Source organism: Ambystoma mexicanum, chromosome 6q, assembly GCF_040938575.1.
Source record: "Ambystoma mexicanum isolate Mex_15411 chromosome 6q, UKY_AmexF1_1, whole genome shotgun sequence".
In the NCBI taxonomy this organism is placed as follows: Eukaryota; Metazoa; Chordata; class Amphibia; order Caudata; family Ambystomatidae; genus Ambystoma; species Ambystoma mexicanum.
The window spans coordinates 240,105,209-240,131,757 of NC_090937.1; positions in this window are offsets into that span (position 1 = coordinate 240,105,209).

Consider the following 26,549-nt stretch of genomic DNA (forward strand, 5'->3'; position numbering starts at 1 on the left):
AGGAAAGTTTTATAAAACTATTAGATGACATCGCTAGGACAGGAGATCCCTCGGCGGGGTACAGTATGCGATTAGAGCTAAAGACGTAGCAGGTCGTGCAATGGTCTCTGATATGCTACCCAAACTTTGCTGTGGTTGGGATGCTGATAGCAGGCATCACCTGCCGTGTGTTTGAGGTACTTGTGTGTAGTTTAAGCGTGCTGGTAGAGAAAAAGGTGTCAATTAGGTGGGGAGAAGAGAGGTCGTTTGAAGTTCCTGAAGAGATCTATTGGAATGTTTGGGCTAGACAGAACAGAAGTGGTAGAGTTCAAGTTGTTCTATTGTCCATCACGATGAGGTGTTGCTATTGTTCTGGGTTCCATTTTATGATGATTGTGGGGTGGTCTGATCGGGAGAAAAAGTTGGAATGCTGAACTGCTTAAAAACCTCCAATCTTTTGAGGAAGCTAGAGGTATGGACGTGGCCCAGGGGCCCATAAGTGATCCGGGTATGGCGTCCTTTCGCCGACACCCGTTTTTACGACATGTGTTTTGCCGCAGGAGTTTTAACAAAAACTCCATCCAAAGTTTTTGGCGGAGTGGGAAAGATCAAATAAAGGATAGGGGGTGAGGGAAATAAAAAAAATAGTAAAGTAATGGCGGGCTTGGAGAAGGAACCCCCTCAAAAAGAATAACAAAACAATTTCAATTGCATTTTTCATAAAAACTCCTGTGGCAAAACACCCGTTGTAAAAAACGGGTGTCGGCAAAATGACATGGAACCGTGATCCGGAGCCGCCAGCTGAGGTATCTTTAGCACTGGGGGCTTGGAAGTAAATTGGGGCAGTGGTAGCTATACCTCTTCTCGACATTCCTTCTCAGAGTGTGGGTAGCGGGATGTCCAAGAGGCCCACAGTTTCAGCACCATTCCAAGCTTTTGTTAGGTCTCATGTCTCAGCCAATTCCCAGGATTAGTCTAAATGGGTCAGATCTGGCTGCAAGAAATATCCTTCTAGAGAGAGGCGGGTGGCCCTAGCAGTGCAAAAGGAGAGGACGAGAGGCAGAAACAGATGCACTGTGTAATGCTGTGCAAACATGAGCTGGAGGAACCGAGAGAAGCCCACAAACATAGTTCCAGTAGGGAGGGGAATGTTCCAGCGGATACACCTAAGGAAAACCTAGGCTTTGCAATACCGGAGAGTGAGGCACTGGAACTAACTTTCCACCTGCAAGAGGTGGAGGAGGTGTTGTGGGGAGCATCGGGTATGAACCAACTACTGGCAGCTGGAATTGATTTAGCTCCTGAGCAGAAGCCCATTTCTGAAAAAGTGAAAGCAGCATCCTCGGGAAGTTCTGCAAAACCTCAGAACAATACCCCGGGAGCTTTACAGACCTCACAAAGAAGGGGAATCAAACATTTGAGGGGCTTACACATGAGTCCTTGATGTAACTGAGTGTACCTGTCACAGGTAATAAAGTTAACACATTTGAAAGGATGTATAATTTGGTCACATATGAGCATGACCCGAACAATGGCATTACAGCATCGTCTAGAAGACGAGAATATCACAGAACTTAGGGAGTTTACAAATTCTGCTGACAGGTATGTTAGTACTCAAGTCTAAAAAACAGGCTCAGGTCAACACATCTAAAAAAAATGGGAAGGCATATGCAAGAGTAAATAAAAGTGGGTATGGACAAAGGTTTGCACTCTATGTCCAAGAAAGGTCCCCAAATAACGTGGGTCCAGGAGTGCTTCTAGCTAGAGGAGGCGATAGACCAGAGACCTCTGTACTGCCTAGTCCCAATCCTAAGCCCACAGAGGTGCCTGCCCGTGCCAGAGAGAGCCTAGTGGACACTGAAGTGCCTACTGCAGTGGCACCATATTCACTGATATCAGGGTTGCCTACTGCCATAGAACTTGAACTAAGAGGTCAAGTACACAGTGGTTTCAGACTTCAAGGGCCTGCCACAACTGAGTGAGTTGTCATCAACTAAAGGCCCAAATCAGGCTGAAATGTGTATGGTGCAGATAGACCCAAGCTGAGCGCCATATTTGAACGGCCACAGGTGAGCTCACCTGAGCCTCACCTGAGCCTCCCCATACGAGACCAATGCTGTAATAGTATCCATACTGTAAATTGACTATACAGTGTTAAAATATTCTAACAGAACACTGATGTTCATGAATAACTTCTGGTTCTTTCCTCAATTTGTTTACCAGAAGAAAACAGTGTAAAAAAGTCAAGTTACATATTTTGTATGTTATGGTACCCAGGCCACTCCTATGGAAAACTATATTTATGCAGGACCAGTGAACATTTCCTAGTGTTTTTATTTTTAAATAATCATGCACTTTTATTAATTGATGTCTTTATTTATGTACAACATTACTTTTTTTTTGATGATTAAATTGTGTTTTTAAGACTGAAAGAAACAGATTTGTGAATCTTTCAGTTTCCTAACCGATCAGACTTGTCTCTATCTCACTATTGTGCAGATAGACTGCCCCACTCTGGCTGATGCTTGAGCAGGCGGAGAAACAAGCTTGTGGGGAAGCCTATGGGATGTTCAGGTTGTACTGGGAGAAGGTCTCTGTCATGTCTCACATTCACTTGTTGTGCTGCAGGGATCTCTGTCCTCGCCGGGCTGCACACATTTTAATCCATTCCAAGATGGTGACTAGCTGATCCTGCGACGGCCCCAGGCAAGATTTCGGTTTCACTTCCGTTTTCCGGTTTAGAGTTCCTGCATTCCCGACAGTTATTTCTTTGCAGAGAGTTGGAAGGACTGTGTGCCTTAAAGCGTATGTATTGTTTTGTATGCCTTGGATATTCTGAAGCTTTGTTCTGTTTGTTTCCTTGTTCTTTCCTGCCTCTTCATTCCCACTCATCCCTGTGCCTTCTTCAGTTGATCCCTACTTGCTTCTTCTTCTCCCATCTCTGTGGTACCCAATTCTATCTTTATTTTCTTTGTTGATCCTGTGGATTATTTTGGAGGTATTGTGCTCTTTGGCTGCTTCCGCAGGAATTCTGGAGATACTTCACCGTCTCGGCTGCAAAAAGGACTGATTCTTGCGGGGGTTTTCCCTCTCCATGATCTCTGACCCCTCTCTTGGGGTACCTCCCATTTTTTGTTTTAGGTAATCCAACTGGGTGGCTTCGTAAGAGGTTAGGCCCTATTATGATATCAAATCCCATTGCTAGATCCTGGTAAAACCGGCTTTTCATAGAATAAGGTGCCAGCTTTCACCAGCTCCAGACCCCTTGCTAACAATGGATGAACACCAGCGGTTGGGGGCAGTTCAGGCCCTTACCACCGAAGTGCAAGCCATTAGACAAGAAAATGTTACTCTACTACAAATGATCACAGCCAGAGACGCCTTAGTAGTGGAAGGATCCCAAGCAAACAAGTTAATGGGAAGTTCACAGAGGATATAAATAGACTGAATGAGTTCCTCAGTGAAGGCACTATTCAGTTGACATCCAAACCTCAGATATTTGCTTCTGACGGTGCAAAGTTGGGGTACATCATTAGTCACCTTACTGTTAGAGCCCTTTTCCCGGGCTACACCTATGGTCACTTCCTCAGACCCCTTTTGGATCAATACGATGCCTTCATGAAAGGTGTACGTGGGATGTTTGGAAGACCTGAGTTGACTTATTGTACCCAAAAGAAACTGCTGGACTGGCAAAAGGGCAATATTTCTTTGTTAAAATATATCACTTGTTTCAAACAACTAGGTGAAGAAACCAACTGGCCCTGTAAGGCAGACTCTGCTTTATTCCAGAGGTGCCAGAAGGAAGGCCTGAAGAGTGAACTTGGGGGGTGTTCGAAGACCTCTAAGTTTCTAGGACCTTCTCACGATGGTGCTCAAGTTAGATTACTGACTATTTGAAAGAAAGAATGAAAAAGAGGAAATCAAGGATGGCCTCTCCTTGTCTAAGCCTGCTAGTATAGAAAACACTGAAGAGACAGTTGAACTCATGCAGTTGGGAGCCTCCAATTCCCCACTCTCTCCAGAAGAAAGTTCCCACAGACGGGCACAAGGACTCTGTATGTAGAGCGGTGGAAAAGGTGACTTGGTCAAGGAACACCCTCTGGTACCAAGAAAGAGATCAGGAAACAATCTGTCCAAGTCGTTATGGGAACAACGACTGCAGAACTTGATGATGTTTCTCAAGAAGGCCCAGATACTTCCTTCATTCCCTCATTTCCATCTTCGACTTTGTTTATTATCTATGCAGAACTATACTGGGAAGCCTTTTACATAGTTTAATATCTGCCCTAGTGGTGCCAGAGGTAACATTATAGCTGGTCAATGGATGAAATAATAAACTAAAGATGTTTTGGTTCCCATTGAAGACATCAATGGAAAACATTATTCCTGTGCTTGGTACTCATATGAGATGCAATCCCAGGAATACATTTCAGTCAGTTTTCCAATATGGTTTAGTCTGTTTATGTTGTATATATGTATTTCTTCATGTATTAATTTCATACATTCATACACTTGCATTATCCACATTTCATAATTCCATTATGCAGAGTTTTGTGCTCTGTTATATTCTTCCATGTATTGATTTCATACATTCATACAGTTCCATAGTTCATAATACCATTTTGCATACTGGTTTTGTGCTTTTTTTCTTCCAATATGAAAATCACAAAAACACGTGTTTCCCCACAACTTAAGCTGTGGTTCCTCGGGAGAGATTCTAGACCAAAGAAAAATAAAGGAACAGAGTTCTAATTTGTCTCATCTTCTAAAATAATAAGAAAATCTGAAAAAAGAACATTTGAGATTGAAGGAAGAGGACCTGTTACCCGAGGTAAATTAATTCACTCACCCTTGCTTTGATTTCTTAATTTGTAGTTGTTTGTATTGTACGATTGAATCACATTTTAAAGGTGCGGTTTGATTGTCAGGAATGTTGAATCTGTGAAAAAGTGCACATGAGGGCTAGTTATTTGCTGGAACCCTTATTGTGAGTTTACTAAAGAAACCTCAGTTGACAAGAAACAATTGTTTAGCCAATATATACAGGGGAATTTGTTTTAAAAAGGTATAAACATGATCAGTCTGAGATATAGTTTTATTTGTATCCTAACCTCAGCAAGTCTGCTAGTCCAAACATATTGTCATTAAAAAAGAAAAAAAGGGAAGGAAAGAAAAACGAAAAGGATGGGAGGAAAAGATTCATATTTAATTGCCGTTCCATATCATAAGTACATCATCAATGTACCGCTCCCAATATACAACATTTTTCTCAATAAATGCTTGATGTTGCTATGCATGGTTTGGTTCGAAGTGGCCCATGAATAAGTTTGCATACAAGGGAGCAAATTTGGCTCCCATGGCCGTCCCTTGCTCTTGTTTGTAAATTATCTTGTTAAACATGAAGATATTGTTGGATAGGACAAAGATGAGCATCTCTAGAATCATGTTATTTTGTTGTAGGAATGAAATAGTTCTTGTTTTAAGAAAAAATTATGCTGTTTCCAATCCCATGGTGTGTTGGATACTGGTGTATAATGACACCACGTCTAGAGTCACAAATAGCAAATCTGTCTCCCATGGAATGAGTTCCATCTGTTGGATGACATGTTTGGTGTCCCGCAAATATGAAGCCGATCCTGTTGTCAGAGGTTGTAAATGAAGGTCAATGTACTGGGAAATCCTTTCCGTAAGGGATCCTATCCCATTAATAATGGGTCTGCAAGGTGGGAAAGTCTTGTATTTTTTATGTATTTTGAGTAGGCAATATACGATGGACATAACTGGTTTAGCTATGTCCATATAGTTTGTTTCTTCCTCTGTTAGTAATCCTATTTCCTCCCAATTCTTCACCATTTGGTTCCATTGAGCTTGGAGGATTTTAGTCGGATTGGTTTTCAGCACAGAGTAACATTTTGTGTCCCTAAATTGTTTATTGCCCTCCGCAATATAGTCTGATCTTTGCATAAGTACTATGTTCCCTCCTTTGTCTGCTGATTTTACGACAATTTGTTGGTTCCTGGATAATTGATCAATTGCTTCTTTCTCTGCTTTTGTAAGATTATGTTTGATATTGCGATTTTTATTGTCTAGGTAGTTTTTTCTTAGTTCATTGCTCATTGCTTTGTGAAAAAGATCTATGGCGTTGTTTTCCATCAGAGTCGGTGTAAATTTAGATTTAGGTTTCAGATATGTTTCCTCAGTTTGGAAGGGATCTATGTTTTGTTCTTCCATGAAGTTTTCTAAGGAGAAATTTGCTTCAGTTAGATTCATGATATTGACTGATCCTTCAGCCATTTCCACGGTCAGAGGTGAGATATCTTTAATGTTTCGGTCCTTAGTTTTCATTGGAGTTTCTGCAAAATATTTCTTTAGTTTAGGTTTCCTGCTAAATTTAAACAGGTCTACTTGTGTCTGAAAGTAGTCTGCCCTGTTTGCTGGGCTAAAGTTGAGTCCTCTGTTTAGCGCTGTTCTCAATGTTTCATCTACATTATGTTTTGATAGATTCAGGACGAGGGTCACTGGTTCCCTCTGTTTTCCCTGTTTTTGGATCTTGTTTGCATACCTCTTTGCCCTGTACCTTTGTTTGTTTGATCCTCCTCTCTTTCCCCTCTTGTTTTTGTGAAACTGGTTGTGGTATTTCCGCCTATGTTTTAGTTTGATATTGCCTTCGAAATAGTGGTTTGTTGAGTATATAGTCTGTTTGTTAGTTTGTGTCTGCGAAATTCCTCTAAAAAAGAAAGATCTTGGGAGTTTGTGGACGTGCTTGGTTTAGTACTGCTTTCTTTATCTGATTCACTGTTTGTTTCTGTGTCTGATGATGCTGTTGGTATGTCAACATTGGTTGCTGCAGATGCTTTTGGCTTGAATTTTGAGTGACCCTTGATGTCGTATTTACGTTGATAGGTATAAACTCTTCCAATTTTGTAGTCTATTTCATCCCTTATGAAGGTTTTCTGCTTCTTAGTCTTTATTTCTTCCATGAATTTGTTGAGATAGTCATCTAGAATTTGGTAATATTTAAACGTCAGCTCTGCAAGATTTAGTTTTTTAATTGTTTCTTTCAATTCTTTTATTTCCATCAGTGTTTTTTCATGTACTAATGCCACCTGATTGATGATCCTAATAATCATTCCTTTGGAGGTTTGTGTCAGTGTCAATGGAAAACACTTGACTTCAAGACCCATTTCCAAAAACACTGCTGTCACAGGTTTCCCCCCTTCTCACCTGTCTGCGTTGTTTAGTAGAGTTCTTCGGTGGAGTCTTCTTGCGCACAGTGTGTGTCTTGTATAACCCTGAGCATATGTCCTCTGGTTCCAGCGTGCGTTCAGGGTCTGATTCCTGGATCGTTCAGAATGTCCGGCAAGTCCAGGAAACAGCGAAGCGTATACTCGGAAAGCGAGTGCACAGAGATCCGGGATGCAAGTGAGGGCAAAAAGGGAAGGAATGAATGAGGAGGAAGTAATAGGGGAACCAGGAATCAATGAAGTTAGCAAGAGCGAACTACGACAGCACACGTCTAGCCACTGCAAGCGGTAGCATTGAGACGCGCAGGGCCATGGGGATGTGTCTGCTGTATAGAACGTGATGCGTCCGACGCGGAATCTGGTAAACAGCGTTCCGTGTTTGATGGCCATTTTGGAAGTACTGCTGAGTGCAAGCCCCTACGTGTCAGGGCCCAGGAAGTCCAGAAGGGACGCGTCCGATGGTTCATAACAGCATGCCTCCTCCGAGGGCCTGTTCCTCCGGGTTTGCGGGGTGTATAAGATGATACCTTTTGAGTAATCTGTGGGCATTTAGGTTTGAGATTGGTTCCCAGGTGCGTTCACTGGGAGGGTACCCTTTCCACTCAACCAGATACTGTAGCTGACCACTTCTGTACCTGGAGTCACATATCCTGGACACTTCGTACTCTAGCTGGTCATCGACAATTACAGGGGTAGATCTTGGAGCAGTCCTGGAGGACTGGACGTAGGGTTCATTTGAGATGTGTGAAACACTGGGTGGATCCTCTTCCAGGAGTCTGGTAGTTTGAGTCGGAAGGCCACTGTATTAATAATTTCCTTTATGGAAAAGGGGCCATAGTACCGGGGAACCAGTTTATTTGGTCGTAAGTGTCGAGGTAGTAGTTTCGAGGATAGCCAGACCTTGTCACCCACTGCATAAGAAGGCCCTGGTCTTCTTTTGGAGTCTGCATAATGTTTGTTGTTAGTTCGGGCCCTTTCTAGGTGTTCCTTGGCTTCCTTGTGTACGTTGATGAGAGTTTCAATCCAGGAGTTAACTGTAGGTACTGGTGTAGGATGTGGGAGAATGGATGGGTGGAATCCTTGGCTGCAAAAAAGGGCTGAAACAACGAAAATATTGCTCTAGTGTTTGGTTCACGCGTTCTGTAGCTCCATTAGTCTGTGGATGATAACCTGAGGAGATGGCACGTTGGATTCCTAGTATACAGCATATGTGTTTCCAAAATGTTTACAAAATTGGGATATGTATTGAGGTCCTCTGTCTGATATGATCTTGGAAGGGAGTCCATGAAGTCGGAATATGTGTTCCAGGTAGATTCCAGTGAGTTCTGAGGAAGATGGTCGTTTATATAATGGTTCAAATGAGCCATGTGAGTGAATAGATCAATGGTGACCATGATAGTCGTGTATCCCCTGGAGGGTGGCAATTCCACAATAAAGTCTGTAGCAATGCATTCCCAGGGCCTTGTTGGTAGTGCTGGTTGAAGTAGGAGACCCGCCGGTCTCTTGTTATCATGCTTGTTTTGATTGCAGACTGCACAGGCTTGGATGTACAGTTGGACGTCAACCTCCATCTTTGGCCACCAAAATTGTCTTTGTATCAAACGGAGCGTGTTGGTGATGCCACAATGTCCTGAGTGAAGGGTATCGTGACAAAGTCTTATAATCCTTTGTCACAGTCTCTGTGTGGGGATGACCAGGCCATTATCCTTGAACAAATACCCGTGCTTTGTTAGAAGATTCCATTGATTCTTCCCTGTAAATTTCTTCCAGATCTCATAGGACTGGGTTTGAATCCGAATGTCTTCCAGGAGACTGATTGCTTGGGCTACAAAAATTGTGTGGGGAAACATCTTTGGGAAGGACCGATCTTGAAGAGTCTCATAGTCGGGACGTCGGGATAAGGCGTCAGCAATTATGTTGTGTGTTCCAGGGACATGATGGATTTGGAACTGGTACTGGGCGAAGAAGAAGGCCCAACTGTCTTGACGACTATTCCTACGTTCCAGAGATTGTAAAACCTGAAGATTCCGATGGTCTGTACGGACCTGAACAGGATGTTTTGCTCCTAGGAGCAGATGACCCGACTCTGTGAAGGCTTGACAGATGGCTAACAGTTCCTTTTCCAAGACAGAATAATGAGTCTCGCTGGGAGTTAGGGTTTGTGAGAGATAAGCATTGGGGTATTCTAAGTTGTCCTCGAATTCCTGCTTTAGAACTGCTCTAATGGCGTAGTTGGAGGCATCCGTCTCCACTAGGAAAGGTTGATCGATGTCAGGTTGAGCCAGGATGGGGGCTTGTGTAAACTCTGCCTTCAGTCATTTGAACGCTTCATCTTGGGCTGCTGTCCAAAGAAAGGGAGTATCCTTTTTCAACAATGTAATAATCGGTTGAACTATCTTAGAAAAGGAAGGTATGAATTTACGGTAAAAGTTGGCAAGCCCCAGGAAGGATTGAATCTGTTTCACGGTAGTTGGAACAGGCCAGGATAGTATGGATTTTACCTTTGAGGGGTCCATTCCAGTTCCTTCTGGACTAAGAACAAATCCTAGATAGTGAACAGTAGAGACATGGAAAAGGCATTTCTCGGGTTTAGCCAGGAGCTTATGTTCACGTAGCCGCTGTAAGACTGCCCTAACATGCTCTTCTTCTTAAAATGGTCCTTGGAATATATCAGAATATCATCCAAGTAGACTATGACAAAGAGGAATAGCATGTCGGAGAACACCCGGTCCATGACACATTGGAAGACCGCTGGGGCATTGGCGAGTCCAAAGGGCATGGCCAGGTATTCAAAGTGACCAAAGGGTGTTCTAAAGGCTGTTTTCCATTCGTCACCCTCCTTTATACGGATCAGATGGTAGGCACCTCTGAGATCCAACTTCGTGAAGATTACAGCTCCTCTCACCGCTTCCAGGATATCCGAGATTAAGGGCAATGGGTAGCAATCCTTGAGGGTGCACTGATTTAGACCACGATAATCAAGACAGGGCCTAAGCTCCTTAGTATCCTTCTTTGGAACAAAGAACAACGAAGCTCCCGCCGGAGATTTGGATGGTCATATGGTGCCATTTTCAAGGTTGGTATCCAAGTATTCTCGGAGGGCCCTTTTTTCAGGTTCAGATAGAATGAACATCCTTCCGAAAGGAATCACCGCTGAGGGTTCGGTATCAATAGCACAATCTTCAGGTCTGTGAGGAGGTAGGGCCTGAACTATGGCAGTTGAAAACACATCAGTGTACTCCTGATAGGCCCTGGGGACCTGGATAATATTTGAGACCGTGAATGGGCCCTGCTGGTCTGCAAGCATACCTTCAGAGGATGTCGACGAGGAATCCAGGGATAGACAGTGAGACATACAGTGCTCTGGACCATGAAACAAGGATCCTGCTGCCCAGTTGATGTATGGGTTGTGTTTCTGTAACCAGGGCATACCCAGTACCATTGGATAGTGGGTAGACATTATGATGTCAAATTTGATCACCTCTCGATGATGGTTTATCAAGAGTTGGATCTCTTTGGTTTGTTGGGTTATAGGTCCTGAAGAGAGAGGTCGTCCATCGATAGCCTCTACAGGTTGCATGATGCCTCGAGTTTCATATGGAATGTGGTGGGTAGTGACCCAATCTTGATCTATAAATATCCCCATGGCTCCACAATCCACCAATGCCAAAATGGGGTAAGTTTCTTTCTTGGATGGCGATAGAAAGGCCTGCAAGATCACAAGAATGTTTTGTCCAGGAGAGTTCAAGGATGGAATAGATGTGGAGCAAACATCTCTCTTCTGAAGCTGTGCTCTGCCTAGGATCGGGAGCTGGTGTTTCCCGAACGCCGTGGAGGAGCTAAGCAACATTCTCTTACAAGATCTTTATCTGAGGCACAATACATACACAGCCCAGTGTGAATCTGTCGCAATCTTTCTTGCGGGGATATAGGTCAGTGGAAGGCCACAGTTGCATGGGTTCTGGGTCTGTAGTGAGGGCAGGAGTGGGCTCATGTTTAGAGGAAGGTTCTATGGAGGTCTTTTGGTAAGGCACTTTAGTCTTCTTCTTTTCCACCTTCCTTTCCTGAATACAGAAGTCTATTTGTAGAGAAAGGTCCAAAAGAGCCTGGAAGGAACCTGGGCGAGCTACCCTGTCTCGCACATCTTTTATTTCTTCATTCAGTCCTCTTCGAAAAAGGGTAAAGCAGGCCTCCGATGACCAATCTGCTTCCTTGGCCAGTTGTTTAAAGCGTGTCACATAGGAAAGCATATCTTCGCAACCTTGTTGGAAATCCAGTAGCCATTCCTCGGTGCTGTAGACCTGTTCTGGGCGGTCAAACATGGTCTTTAGAGCCTGTACAAACCCATCATAGTCATCCAGGAGGGCATCTCCAGAATTAACCAGGGGCGTAGCCCAACTTAATGCTTTCCCAGAAAAATGCAAGATCATAAAGCCCACCTTTGCCCTGGGGGTGGAGAAGTAGTAGGGCTTAAAGGTAAAGTGAACTCAACATGAATCTAGGAATCTGCGAAGGTTTTTTGATGAACCATCATATTTATCCACTACTGTGCCCAGCAATACACTTTCCTTGGTCGCGGAATCACGTGACAAGACTAATTGTTTTAATGCGGCATACTCGGCTTTGAAATTCTGAACTTCTGTTGTTAACTCCTGCATGCCGCGCATGTGGTCTTGGACTGCCACCTCCATGCTCTTGTCAGTTTCAGTTTGTTGGCCTCTCAATCTGTCACAGGTTTCCCCCCTTCTCACCTGTCTGCGTTGTTTAGTAGAGTTCTTCGGTGGAGTCTTCTTGCACACAGTGCAGGTTTTGTATAACCCTGTGTGTATGTCCTCGGGTTCCAGGTGCGTTCAGCATCAGATTCCTGGATCATTCAGAATGTCCGTGAAGTCCAGGAAACAGCAAAGCGTGTACTCGGAAAGCGAGTACACGGAGATCCGGGATGCAAGTGAAGGCAAAAAGGGAAGGAATGAATGAGGAGAAAGTAATAGGGGAACCAGGAACCAGGAATCAATGAAGTTAGCAAGAGCGAACTACGACAGCACACGTCTAGCCATTGCAAGCGGTAGCGTTGAGACGTGCAGGGCCGCAGGGGGGTGTCTGCTTTATAGAACGTGATGCGTCCGACGCAGAATCTGGTAAACAGCGTTCCGTGTTTTACGGCCATGTTGGAAGTACTGCTGAGTGCAAGCCCCTACCTGTCAGGGACCAGGAAGTCCAGAAGGGACGCGTCCGATGGTTCATGACACACTGCAGTCCTGGGAATGAGAATAGCAAAAAATAAAGAAGACCTGTCCTTCAATATAGAACAGATTGTTTCCCAGTGATATCAGGCCTGCCTTGGTTAAGGAAGCACAATCAAGTGGGCTGCTAACACCTGCGTTCGTATTTTGCATGAAGCATTGCCTGCTTAGCCTCGAGCAACAGTTGTGTCTCACTTCAATGTAAGCAACCGTTCCCAGGTAGCAGAGTCTCATAAAGACTCCTTATCGCCTAAATACCTTGATTTTGCTGATGTTTTGTGTGACAGCTTGGAGAAATTGTTACTACCACATCAGCCCCATAATTGTGCCTTTGAAACCAGTCTAAAACCACAACACTCTTCAGAAAGATGTGTATACTCTCAGGAACTGAGAAACAAGCCCTTCAGGAATACCTCAAGCTCAATTTGAAGAGCAGATTTATTGCAGAATCTAAATCCCCTGCTGTGTCTCCTTTTATTCTTCGTTCCCAAAAAGAACACCACAGAGTCCATGCCTTGCCTGGATTACTGGGGTTTGAGCTGCATTACTATCAAGGGCATGTATAATTTGCCACTTATCCCTGATATTCATGAAGCTGTGCAGGGTACGAAGATGTTTATGAAGCTTGATCTGGGGGAGCTTACCATCTCATTCACATCCGTGAGGGCGATAAATGGAAGACCTCCTTTAGGACACCACGCATTATGAATACCGGGTAATGCCTTTTGGTTTGTCAAATAACCTGCAATGTTCTAGAGTTGCGTAGGCACTTGTTTTGTGACTTGATGTACCACAATATCTAGATGACATTCTTGTTTTCTCTACATCTAAGGAAGAACATACATCCCATGTAGAAGCACACACATCCCATGTACGTGAAGTTCTTCAGAGGCACTGCAAATAGTGTCTTCTGGCCGAACCTTAAAAAATGTGCATTTGATAAGGAGACAGTGTCTTACCTCAGATACATCCTCTCTTAAGATACATCCTCTGTGAAGATGGACTTGCCTTTCACCCTAGGAAGATATCCGCCATAACATTCTGACCTACGCCAGGATCTATCAAGGACATTCAAAGATTTTTAGGTATGTCAAATATCGTTTTACAGTTTATACCTAACTTCTCTGCTCTCGCTGCACCAATCATAGATCTCCTGGGGGGTAGGAGACCATTTGTCTGGACATTTTAAGTTGATGATGCATTTCAAAATGTAAAAGACGGATTTGCAGCCGCACCAATCCTTCTTCACCCTGATACTACCAGTCCCTTTATTGTGGAGACAAATGCCTCAGATGGAGCCATTGGGGCTATACTATAACAAACAGCTAGAGATGGGTTTGCAACATCCAATAGCCTATCTCTCCAAGAAACCTGCTGCTTATGAACACAATTTCTTCATCCTGGAAAAGGAACTTTTGGTTTTTAAGCACGCCTACCTTGACTGGCATCATCTACTCTTGAGAGCCACGTTCGAAATAGAAGGGATAACTGACCACCAAAATCTCAATTCTTCTTTACAACAGATGGAGTGAAGAAACAGGAGACAAGCTCAGTGGGCCCACTTCTATTTACAATTCACCACAGAGGATGCATTTGCGCGAGGTTTCTCTGATCCAGAATCTGCTGAAAAGCCTGCATTCATAATTCCAAATACATGAATTGCTGTTCACACCATGTTCATATGTATCAACTTCATCAAGTGACTTGAAGTTCACCCCACGCCCAGGAACTGATGGGAAGTGGGTTTCCAGAGTACGTTTCCATCAATGGATATATATTTTATCGAAACAGACTATTTGTTCCTACTAAAGAACCACATTCACAAGTGTTGTGACTATGACATGGCAAGCCCAGTGCTGTACACAGAGGCATGCATTCCATCATGAACCTGCTAGAAAGACGTTTTTGGTGGCCTTCTCTTAGCAAAGATGACACAATTATGAACTGCCCTGTCCTAAATGTGCCCGTTGCAAAGTACCAAGCCATTGTCCTTGAGGTAAATTGCATCCATTACCCATACCTCAAGCACCCTTGTTAGGGAAATTATCATTTTTGTGCTAATTCCCTTCAACCTTAGAGACCCCCAGCTCTTTTGCTGGACTTTAGGACTTTTTTTAATGTTAACCCCTGGAGAGAGTGAGCCCCTTTTCTCACTCTCTCATGTATTTTGATCTGATTTGGATTATGTGTTTCCTTTGGTTTTGTAGTCTGACAAACTCTATAGGCATCTACTTTGTGTATGGTGACACATAGCACCTTCAGTGCAGTGTCACAGAGAACTCCTTTCGATTTCTTTGAAGGTTTAAATACCTTTTCTTGTGAGAACTACTGTTCCCAAGAATAGTAAAGTGAAATTGACTTTACTTACCTTTTCTCTCTGTAGATCCAGCACACCCCATATTTTGTGGAGTGCTGAGGGGTTTCTTAGTAGCCCATTTTTCTACTTATTCATATAACATCTTTTATGTTACACTCGCTACTTTAAGTGTCTGGTGGCAGTGTTTTAATTTGCCTACAGTTGTGCTTTTCTACCACAGCCTGAACCCTCAGCTTCAGTATAGCACCCATGGGTGACCATGGTGTCAAAATGGCCCTGGTCTTCTTTTTTCTCCATTTCCTTTTAGTGAGGTCTTTCTTGGATTTTACTCTGTGCGCCAAACCAGGTTTAAGTCCTTTGCTCAATTTGCCTTTTGGGCTGGCTTCAGTGTGTCTGGCAGGGCTGGAAGTGAGGGAGGTGCCCAAAACGCCCCTGTCCTGTCTCTCCTTGCTTACCTGAATGCACCCAGTCCTGATTGGCTGGCTGGCTGGCTATTCTTGCAGGACAGCCACCCTGCAGAAACCTGTATAAAATGCAAGGCTTCTCGGACTGAAGAGAGAGTTGACCACTGGGAAGAACAACCCAAAGAAGAAACCTTGACAGACACCTGCTGCATCCTCCTGGACCTCTGAATTGCCCGGTGAAGCCCTGTTGCTGTGCTGAAACTCCTTTTTCTGCTCGACAAGAGAAGCTCCGGAAAGGGCGACTTCTTTCCTTGGGTTAGTGGGACCAACTAACCCCGAGACAAACTTTGCTGGAAGACCTTCCCCAACTGTCTGTACTTCTTTGCTGCTGCTGGAACCAAGTGCCAGGTGTCGAGAAATCTGTAGTTGACTGCATCGTCTGTAAGCCGGCCAAAACTCCAGGAGTCTCCTGAGGACCCTCCCGAAGCAGGACGACCCAAGCTCGAGTCACCGCACCAGAGTGCTGGACTCAAGGAGTGAAGGAAGCCCAACTGGTGTCCAAGATCTGCAGTGGTGCTATTTTACTACAAAACCTTGAGTGTAAGTGTTATTTGGATACTTGCATTGGTGAATTTCGATTGTACAGCGCTACAGCTCACATTTACCACTCTTGAGATAAGTCTGGCTTCTCAGTCACACTACCAACCTGTGTAGTACAGACCTATTCCGATAGGTGGGTTACCTAATACCAAGAGGACAAGGGTTGTGTAGTCTCCCACAGGGTTACTAAATCAGTTCTTGCCTAACAACCGTGGACTGTGTTTTCCCAAGACTTCATCATAGATTTGCCTACCTCAAATGTATACACTACCATAATGGTGTCAGTGGACTGCTACACGAAGATGTCTCCATTTTCGGCTTTACCCAGAAATGTAAGTCTGCCTGCGAGACATCTCTGGTCTTCCTTAAAGACATATTTCAACTACGTGGTCTGCCTGACAAGATTGTCATGGGGAGACCATCCTCACACTAACAAACAAATAGAGCGAGTGAATCAGTCACTCAAGCAACACCAATGATGTTTTGCATATGCCACATAAATAACTGCCATTATATGCTATCTCTTGCTGAGTACTGTTACAACTCTATTCACAGTGCCCTTAATATGAGTCCCTTCTTCTGTACATATGGTCCCCTAAGTCCTTTCCTGTGAATATTCCAGTTGATGGCTCAGTTACTGCTGTAAAGAACCATCTGTCTCCGCACAGGAATGTCGGCTTGTTGCAACCCGCAATATGGAGATCATGCAGAGGACACAAAAAGAATTCTCCGACCAACATTGATTTGAAGCTCTGCCATAGCAAGTTGGTGATTTGTTTGGCTCTCTGAAAAATTCCTGCCTAAATATTTTGTTCTTACAAAGTTGTGGCTGAAGTATTTTGGTCCATTCTCTGTGAAAAGACGGATAAGCCTGCATGCCATCCAGTTACGCTTACCTTTGTCATAGAGACGTACACATTCTGTCTTCCATACCTCGCTCCTGAAGCCTTTTTTGGATTGAAAAGGCACGAGGACACCTACCCCTTCTATTCCAAATCTGAGTTTGAAGTAAGGAGTATTTGGCTCTATTATTGCCTGACTGGGAAGGACACTATCCCTGTGATGGGACCAGGGAACCAGCAGTGTATGTTCATGCTCACTGACTTCTTTGACAATCTGACTTTCATCCAGACCCCATGTCTTGGTAGGTGGTATACTGACTTGTGCCACATCTTCTTCTTGTACTGCTGAGCTCTCCATCCTCACTGCAGTGCACAGGCTTATGCCATTCCAAGATGGCACCTCGATAATCCCACTATGCCCTTGGAACTGGAAGTCAAACCACCATCTTGGTTGACCAAGATGGTGGTTTGACTTCCAGTTCCAGTTTGAGTTTCTGCTTTCCTGGCAGGTATTTCTTCACAGAGAGTTGAAAGGACTGCATGCCTGATTGCGTTTGTATACTGCATGCCTTGGATCTTTTGAAGTTCTGTTCTGATTGTTTCTGCTGATCCGTCCTTGCTTCTTCTTCTCCTGTCATTGTGTTCATCCAATTCTTCCATGTTTTTCCTTCATAGATCCCATGGATTATTTTTTGTTGATTGTGTTCAGCCTGTTCCCCAGGAATTCTGAGGATACTTCACCATCTTGGCTGCACGAAGGACAAATTCCTGCTAGATTTTTCCCTCTCTAGTAGGAGTCCCCACCCACTTCTTTGGCCTCCATCTTTATAGTACATCTCTTTGGTTGTTGTAGGCAAACCAACAGGGTGGCTTCATCAGAGGGTAAACCCTATTTTGCTAAAGAAAATCACATCACAAGACCCTGGTAAGACTGACTTTTGACAGTCTTCTGCACAGCGAGCCCAAGAATCCTGAGGACAGAGCCAGCCGGGGGTTGGAGGGGACCCAGTGTTGCAGGAGGTTCTTAGTGGACTTGACACTTGACATTCATTTGACAGGTCATTTAGGAGTGACCGACACAGCTGACAGGTTGTCTGCCCAGTTATACTGCCCTCAGATGGGCAAAAAAATAAATGAGTTTGTAAGGTCCTGTCATACTTGCCAAGCATCTCGTTAGTGTGGCGGGTTGACAAAGCCTTAATTACACTACCAGTGGTTAGGCTGCCTTTTGAAAGAATAGACGTGGGCATATTTGGCCCTTTGGATCCTCAGACCTACTGTAACGCTCACCTGACTCCCACGGAGGCGCTGGTCTAGTCTGGGTTGCTGTGGCCTCTTGGAGCGTGATGCGCAGAACTCGGAACACCGACTGAACAGGACCCTTAAATCTTGCTTGTCTGGCCCATAGGTATATCCTTCTGCAGATGAGAAAGGGGATTAACAGTCTGCAGAATAGTGTGCTTGCTCCCCCCCCTCCCCCTTCGTTTTTCTCTAACTTCCTCCGAAATCCCCGGTTGAAGCTCACCTTATGGTTTGAAAGGATGAACTCTCCATCCTGCTTCTGGTGCAGGGGTGCGTGTTTGTCCAGTTACTTCACTGGTTTTCAGAATGGCGCTGGCAAAATCCACTTGACTTTTCCGAGCGGAATGCCGTAAGTATGAAGATTACAAAAGTTCAAGTGTTGAGCCTCCTTTTCTGTTGCCTTCCTAACCTGTGATCTGTCTTTATTTCAGGTGCAGAATGAATGCGATGCGTTGAGGAATTGACGTGCCGATGGTAAACTCAGGTGAGTTAGCGATGGGGGCGATCCCTCTTAATGTCTTTATATTCCTCCAGTAATGTCTTTTGTCCTTTCCCCATAGGGGCCGGGGTGCGGTACCTGCCAACGTAGCGGCGCCGACCCGAAATGAGGAATGATCCACCAACAGAAGACCGGTAAGTGTTATGGAGGAAAATTAGGCTTTCTTCATATGTTCCTTCTGCTCACCTTTTGTCTCTTCTTCTCTCCCCTAGGCGCAGAGATGTGGCAACCGGTGCAGACAGTCGCGGTGGAGCCAGAAGAACTCCCGAGGACAGGTGAGTGAAGAGCGGTGCTGCAGCGAGCAACACGGTGCTTTTAAATGAAAGTCTTTTCTCAGGAACGCTGGCGTGAAGGTTCCGGATGCAGGTAAGAAGTTTGATAAAATTCTTGGTTTTCACCTTTCTCTTCTCTTCTTTCCTTACAGGTTTTCCAGGATTGAGGCGGGCGTGGCTGGAGACCAGATGCAGGAGCAGACACGGTGAGCGTTCAGCTGCTTGGATGCTGAACAACGCGAAGCGTGAGCTACTGTCTGGGCGTGGCTTAAATAGCCCCCAAAGTAGTTCCAGCTAAGTATCCTTCCCTGGCCACGCCCGAGTGGCAAAATAGTCCCAATGCAAAAATAGTCCCTTTCAGGTCTCAGGTAGGGCTGAATCTTGCAGCATGGTCTGCATCAGGTAAGTGCACAAAACACCTTCCTTTATGAGCCTGGCGCCTATGGCGCCAGGACTGATGTCCAACATGAGCCTGGTGCCAACGGCGCTAGGACAGAGTCCAAAGAGCCCCTATAAGGGGTCGCTGGGCTTTTACCCGGGGGCATGATGCCTGCTCCCGGGGATGCTGGGCCTGGCCTCGTGCTCCGGGGGTAGGCATCATGACACCAACTCAGGAAACCGATATATGGTAGATCACACCACCCAGTACCCAGAGGCAGTACCTCTGAGAAACCTCAGCACTCCATTGTTGGCAAACACTTTGATAGGGATAGTCACTCATGTGGGGTTCTCATAAGAAGTAACTTCTGACAATGGTATATATTGCCTTCACATATCTATATCTGCGTATATATGAAGGCAATTTGGGAGGAATGTGGTTTTACATATAAATTCTCCAAGACTTTCCACCCACATACTAATGTGATTTCTGAGTGGTTCAACAAGTCTATAAAGGGCATGATAGGTGGCTTGGAAGAGTAGCTGATGGGAAAATGGGATATTCCCCTGCCATCCTTCTGTTTGGCTACAAGGAGGTGCCACCGTGCAAAGTTTGGTTAAGTCCCTTTGAGCTTCCATTTGAACATCCTGTTAGGAGTCTGCAAAGTTTGATGAGGGAAGGGTGGGACTGCAATAATGTAACTCATACCCAGGACAAAGTGGTTTATGCACTTGGGCCCAGGTCCAAAACGGTCAAGTACAGAGAACAGAGCACAGAATAGCTTAAGGCCGTCTAAGAGCACATGAAGCACTTGCATGACCACAAAGCCACAGTAACAGAGTACATTCTTGGACAGATTGTCTGGAAAATGCACCCAGTCAAGCCCATCAGATTCATGATAAGTAGTGTGTGCATTATGTGTTACTGAGTAAAATCAGTGAGCTTAAGTACCTCATTGATACAAAGCCCCCGAGGCAGGCACACAGGTTCTTTCATGTCACCCTGCTGAAAAATCATTACATCCGGGATGACTTTGTGTTTTGGCTCTCATGACAGACGAGGACATGGAGGAAGCTCAGATTTCCCCAGACCGCAATGAACAGCATTTTCAGGACTGCCAGCAGCTTCCATGCTAAGGGAAGTTGATTGGAGCATCCATGCCATTGACTCTGGGGACAGAAAGCCGGTGAAAAGCAGATTTCACCAGATATTAAATAGGATAGTGCATCAAGGAGGAGGTGGTCTCCAAGATATTAGACTTGGGGGTTATTGAGCCTTTCTATATCCCTCATGCAAGTCTGTGTTACTGGTACATAAAAAGCCCAGAAATGGGAAGACTGAAGTCTGCTTTATTTATTTATTTATTTATTTCAGTATTTCTTTATTTAGTCTGCTTTTGTCTGGACTACAGTGTGCTCAATTCGGTCACTAAGATAGCTGCTCACCCCATACCTTAGGCAGATGAACTTATTAACAAATATCATGAGTACCTTTAACTGCATGTATGGGTACTGGCAAGTGGGCCCAACTTACAAAGAAAAACAGAGGTCAGCATTTCTAACACCAGAAGGGCACTATCAGTTCACTGTCATGGCTTCTGAGTAAAACATGTCTGTGCCACCTTTATGAGAATGCTTAATAAGGTTATCTCTGGGTTAGAGGACTTCAGCGTTGCCTACTTAGATGACATTGCTGTTTTCAGACATTTCTGCGAAGAGGTGCTCAAGGCATGCAGAAGGCTGACTGGACTATCAAGGTTTCCAAGTGAGTGACAGCGCAGGGAACTGTAACTTACCTACATCACTGAGTGGGTAATATGAAACAGACTCTCATTGCCAAAGTGCAAGTAGTGCGGGATTGGGATATCCCCACCGCACTGACCTAGGATATATCATTCTTGGCCTCACTGGATACAACCAGCCTTTCATCAGGGGGTGTGGAGCTATTGCCCTTCTCCTGAATGATGTGACATACAAAGGGATGCCACAAATCACCTTCACTGCCTGCCAAGAAGCATTTCAGAATTTGAAGGATGATTTCTGCAAGGCCCCAGTTCTAAATATCCAGGATTATGGGCAGGAATTCATCATACAGACCGGCGCATGTGAATTCGCAGTTGGTACAGTGTTAACGCAGCTTTGAACTGAGGAGGCTGAACAACTATGGAACTTTCTTAGTAGGCGCTTAACAAAGTCAAAGTGAAACTGGGCCACCATTGGAATGGAGATCATTGTGATGGCTTGGCCATGCACAAGCTGAAACCCTACATTTTTTGTTCTCACTTTACAGCTCAAACTGACAACTGACCTCTGCAGTGGTTGATGGCCATGCAGGGATGTAATCCCAAATTGCTGTGTTGGGCCAAAACCCTAAAGGGACTGACTATGGACACCCTGCGTAAGCCTCGGTCATAACACTCTCAAACAGATGGCCACAGTTGTTATTTTCACCTTATGGGTAAGCCAAGCCCTTAGAAAGCGGCTTTCCTGGACCCTGATAAGAAGACATCTCTGGAAATATATTATTTATTTATTATTTGTATTATGCCAAATAACAAGCCCAGAAGCATCAGGGCTCTCACAAAACAAAAAACACAGACACACCAAAAACAAAAATAGGAACAAACCACCAACAAAGTCATTGCGAGAAAGAAGGACAAAAGAGAGCAGAGCTAAAACAAACTGATCGATCAAAACGATGAGTCTTCAAAGCTTTCGTTAATGGTTCCAAGAGACGTCAACGCCACAACTCAGTTGAAATGGCATTCCAGAGCTTAGGAACGGCATAATGAAAAGCACAGGAGTGCAGTTAATTCTAATGTCCTATACCATAGAGACGAAGACAGGTTTATCCAAGGTAGAGGGGAGCTCTGTCCCCTAACCATCCCCTGGGACTAGTAGGGGTGAACTGCTGTAGACAAAGGCCTCAACTGCTGCCTGCACTGGAACCAGGCTTCTGCTCACTGGAAGTGGAGATTACCTTGTCGGTGCCAGCCAAGCTCCATGCAGTGTGAGTACAAAAGCAGGACTAATCTTGTCCCTGGAGACCACCCTGGATTGGGCTAACCAGCAACCCAGAGGTCAAAGGGCAGTCCTGGCCACTGATTCCTGCACTAACAGCTTGTGTGCTGCACCGACTCGGACATAGCCTGCCTGTCCCAATCCGTGTTGTGCCACATACCGTTGCTGATTGGACTGCACCGTGCATCCAGTCGACAAACTCACCAACCCAACACCAAATCATCGCTGTAGACAGTTTCTCAGAACCATGCTCAACACTGTTGAATGCCCCTAAAGACAGGAATAATGTACTTTAAAGAGGCCCTGTTCCCAGTCCACATTTGGGACCATAGTGACTTTTAAGCCCCCATCTCTACCTTTTTCTTGAAAGACAGCCTTTGAACAGTAGTATTGCTGCAATTGCTTGCATGATTCACCTTTGCTCCAGTACCCAGAGGACTATCACATACATGTTCTGCCTTTTCTGTGTTTTTTCCACAACAGTGTGTTTTTGTTAGGGGTTTTAGTTTAGTTATTTGCATCTTGAGTGTTTAATTATATTTGTACAGAGTGGAGACTTTGTACTATTGACGTTTGAGTTGCTTCTGTGATCCCATTCACACTCCTCCTAAGAGTATAGCTTTCCCATGGCTCACACTATCGCAAAAGGTGAAGAATGCATATCTCATGACTTTGTCTGGTTCATCTTTATGATTGCCATCACTGTTGGTTTGCAGTAGTGTGAGGGCTGAGTAGCCAGATTAGCCGCTGCAGAGCAGTAGTCCTTTCATCACAGAGGGGTGGGGGCATTGGGAGAGGGATCAACTAGAGCAACCAGATCACTGCATGCATTAGAGATACCTTTTCTCACAGCCCATTTTTAGTCCTTGAAGCATCCCGAGAGTCTGGAGCAGTGCTGGGCAACCTGCGGCTCTCCAGATGTTTAGGCCTACGACTTCTGTGATCATTCATCATTGACTATATTGGTTATGGCTGATGGGGTTGTGGACCAAAACATCTGGAAGGCTGCATGTTTCCCGCTGCTGGTCTGGGAGAATGGCTAGTGGACAAAGGACTAAACTACTGTTGCTTATTCATGCAGTGTTTAATGATATGCAAAACAAGCTCGCGAGATGTGCCTTGTCAGTGCTGTGTTGTTCAGTTCCTTTGTTTCAGCATCCTTCATTCCGTCTTCCTATACAGCATCTGTAGATTTAGTTTCAGACACCACAGCCAGTTTTATAAGTAACGGGACGCAATGTGATGATAACTGGTTTAGTAGCAGTATAAATGGGCCCATTTGAGATGTCTTTAATGTTCCCACTGGGTTATACATATGTGATAGTCACCTGCTCTCTGCTTGTTGCAGACATGCATCTTGTTTTTATGCTTGGATGTGCATGCATGCAAGAGGCCATTAAACAACGTGGGTGGTGCCAACGACAGAATACACGTTTTTATTCTTTTTGAATTGTTTCTCTGAGCCTCATATAGAGTGCTATCCCGTGGTTGCTCAGACCCCTGATTACCCAGTGTATCAATGTGTATTGATAATGGGTTTAAATCAAAGAACTTCCTTATTTGTTTGAAATAAAGTTTATAGAGCACTTTTTCAAACTTAGAAATTACAATTCAAACCTTGTATGCATGCAAGAGGCAGAATACCTTTAATGAGAAGACATTGTTCAAGAACCCAATGGTATGCAGTGGGCAGCAAGGTTAAAAATATTCATTATTTAGAGCCTGAATGCTCATGTGACCATTCATGTTAAAGGGCTTCCAACACAATTTGAGAAAACTAAATTCGCTGTTGAGTGATTCTTGCCTCAAACAAGCACTCAAATAAATTCAGGGCCATCACGATATAACCTACAGGATTTTGCACAGTCTAGTCCTCTAAATTAGCCTGACTCCAAACCACCCAAGACAACTCTCTTAGAGCAGCCCTCAGTATTCCTAAAAGAGAACACATCTCTCAAGTAAGAAAAACTGTACACTGGCACCAGTAAAAGACCGAATCACATTCAAGATTCTCTTTACCACACACAAATGCATCAACTTTACCACACCCTCTTACCTATCTGACACTTTAGCTAGAACACAATCTACAAGGCCTACCAGACTAGGGTACACCAACCAACTTCCAGTGCCGCGAATCACTAGGGCCAAAGCAGGAGGAATAGGGTTCCCTTATCTTGCCCCTAAGCTTTAGAATGCGCTCCCCACAGCCCTCAGAGCTGAAATCTCTCTCCATGCCTTCCGCAAAAACCTGAAAACTGCCCACTTCAATTAGCTGCTAGTTCATTGTCTGAACATTGGATGTAGCTATGATATCTGCACCTATTGTAACAAGCGCCATAATGTCACCTCCGTCTTGTATGTTGTACGTGCCTGTAACTAAGATATGAACATCTACTGTAACCAGCGCCACAATGCCCACGGGCTCCTGTGCACTTAACAAATGTGAATAAATAAATAAATAAATGCCTCTCTCCCTCTGTCACATCTTTTCTCATGTCATGTCCTCTCCTTCTCCTGCATTTTTATGTTAATGAGATAGGGATATTGGTTGAATTAGGTGTTACTGTCTTGCTCTGTGAATCTTAGTTTTACGGCGTGAGAGTTCGGCTAGGTGACACGGTTCACAGGAGTCGCCCTTCTGTCGTAGTGGAAGAAGAATTTATTTTCCATGAAGCAAAAGAACTCCTGAAAAAGTCTTATTTAAAATCTTGTAGTGACATTGCACACACTGACAAATACACGTAGAGGTGGGTTTAAAATGAATGGCCATGCCTTTGGCATCCTTACTGCTACACAATGAGTGTGACCTTTGCACTTCGTTTCAGTGAAATGAATTGTACAAAAAAAAGGTAACTTGCATGCACAATCGCATTGATAGAAGGAAACACCTACTGCCACAAGTTTACCACACCTGCAAGCGCGTTCAATAAAGTGTAAGAACTGCACGGACAGAAAACCGTATTTGACTTCCTCTTCCCTCTCCCGGATACAATCTCCCTTTCACACCTACAGTCAGTGAACGGTGTCAACCGAACTGAAGCTGTCACATCACAGCTTTCTTGCTCTTTCTCCCGCTCAGTCCTACTAACTTGCCCCCATGCACTTGCTTTACAGATCCACAAGAGCGCAAAGGAACCACCCAGGTGTTAACAGTTCGCGGCATGAGACCCTTTAACATAACATAACATGTCTCCTCTCTGTCCCATGTCCTTCCCTATTCCTACTCCTCCTGGGCTGATGACACTACAAAGCTCCTTTCTGTTCTTTTCCCTGGACACCTAGATATTCCTGCTCAGCCAAGCCTAAACAATCAAACAGCATGCATTTTCGCATTGCAGGTTAACATTGGATAGCTCTGTTTGTAGCTTTGTTTTAGGCTTCCATAAATAATTGCAGAGCACAGCAGAAGTGAGGTGAGCTGCGTGCCCCCATTTCTCTCACTGTAATTATCAGGCATTTAAAATAAGTGGGTAGTGGTTTATGTTTGTAAGAGTTCTTATAATTGATTGAAAATCGTGTTTGTCTGAAACCAATATAACCCGTTAACCGCTTATATTAAAGGCCTGATAATTACAGTGATTCAGAGAAATGGGAACACGCAGCATACTTCACAAACTGCTCAAAGCAAGAGACGAGCTATGACACTGCCACACAATTAAATCAAAATGTGGGTTTGCGAAGCACTGTTGGAAAGTAGGTGGGATGGCTGGCAATGGTCAGCCACAAACCAAGCTAAACAAACTTTGATGCATCTTGCTGACCCGTACCTGGCGCCTGCTAGGCCATGGGTCTGATTGCGGCTTTGTGGTGGCCCAATAAACATAAGACACCAGGCTGAATATGAAGTGGTTTATTAAGCACCTTGCATAATACAGAGAATGTGCTGTACTCACAGTTTGGTCATTGAAAGGTCAGTGCAGTTGGCTTCACTGCACTGAAGTATTAGTCTCTCCCTCAAAGTCTCAACGATTTACAAGAGCTCCCACGAGGCTTCATCTATCAGCCATGGAATTACGCTCTGTATGGTGAATGAGCAGCACCAGGGTGTCTGGCTGCTCAATGGAGGCTTCAGGCCTCACCTCAGGAGAAGCGCTGGGACACTGCTGTCTGCCTCACTGTCCGCTCCTCGTCTAGTGCTTTTTCCCTCAGCTTTGCACTTCCCATGCGTGTTCTCGCAAAATCTCAGAGCCCCTAGATCTTGCTGTATACATCTTCACATACCTCCTTTCCTTAAAACAACTCTAATGTATTAGGAAGTCTCTGAATTTGGTTGGTCTTCTCTTTTCTTGTTGGGGACGATTCTGGCTGATCGCTGTTTTAGGGGTCGGATTGTTCATGCCTCATGTCTCTCCTGAGCCTTGGGCAGCTGGAGTTACTTCTTGGTGTAGTTCTCTAGCTGAAGGCGCAGGGCTCATCATAACATTCTCACCTTGGTTCTCTTTTTCTGT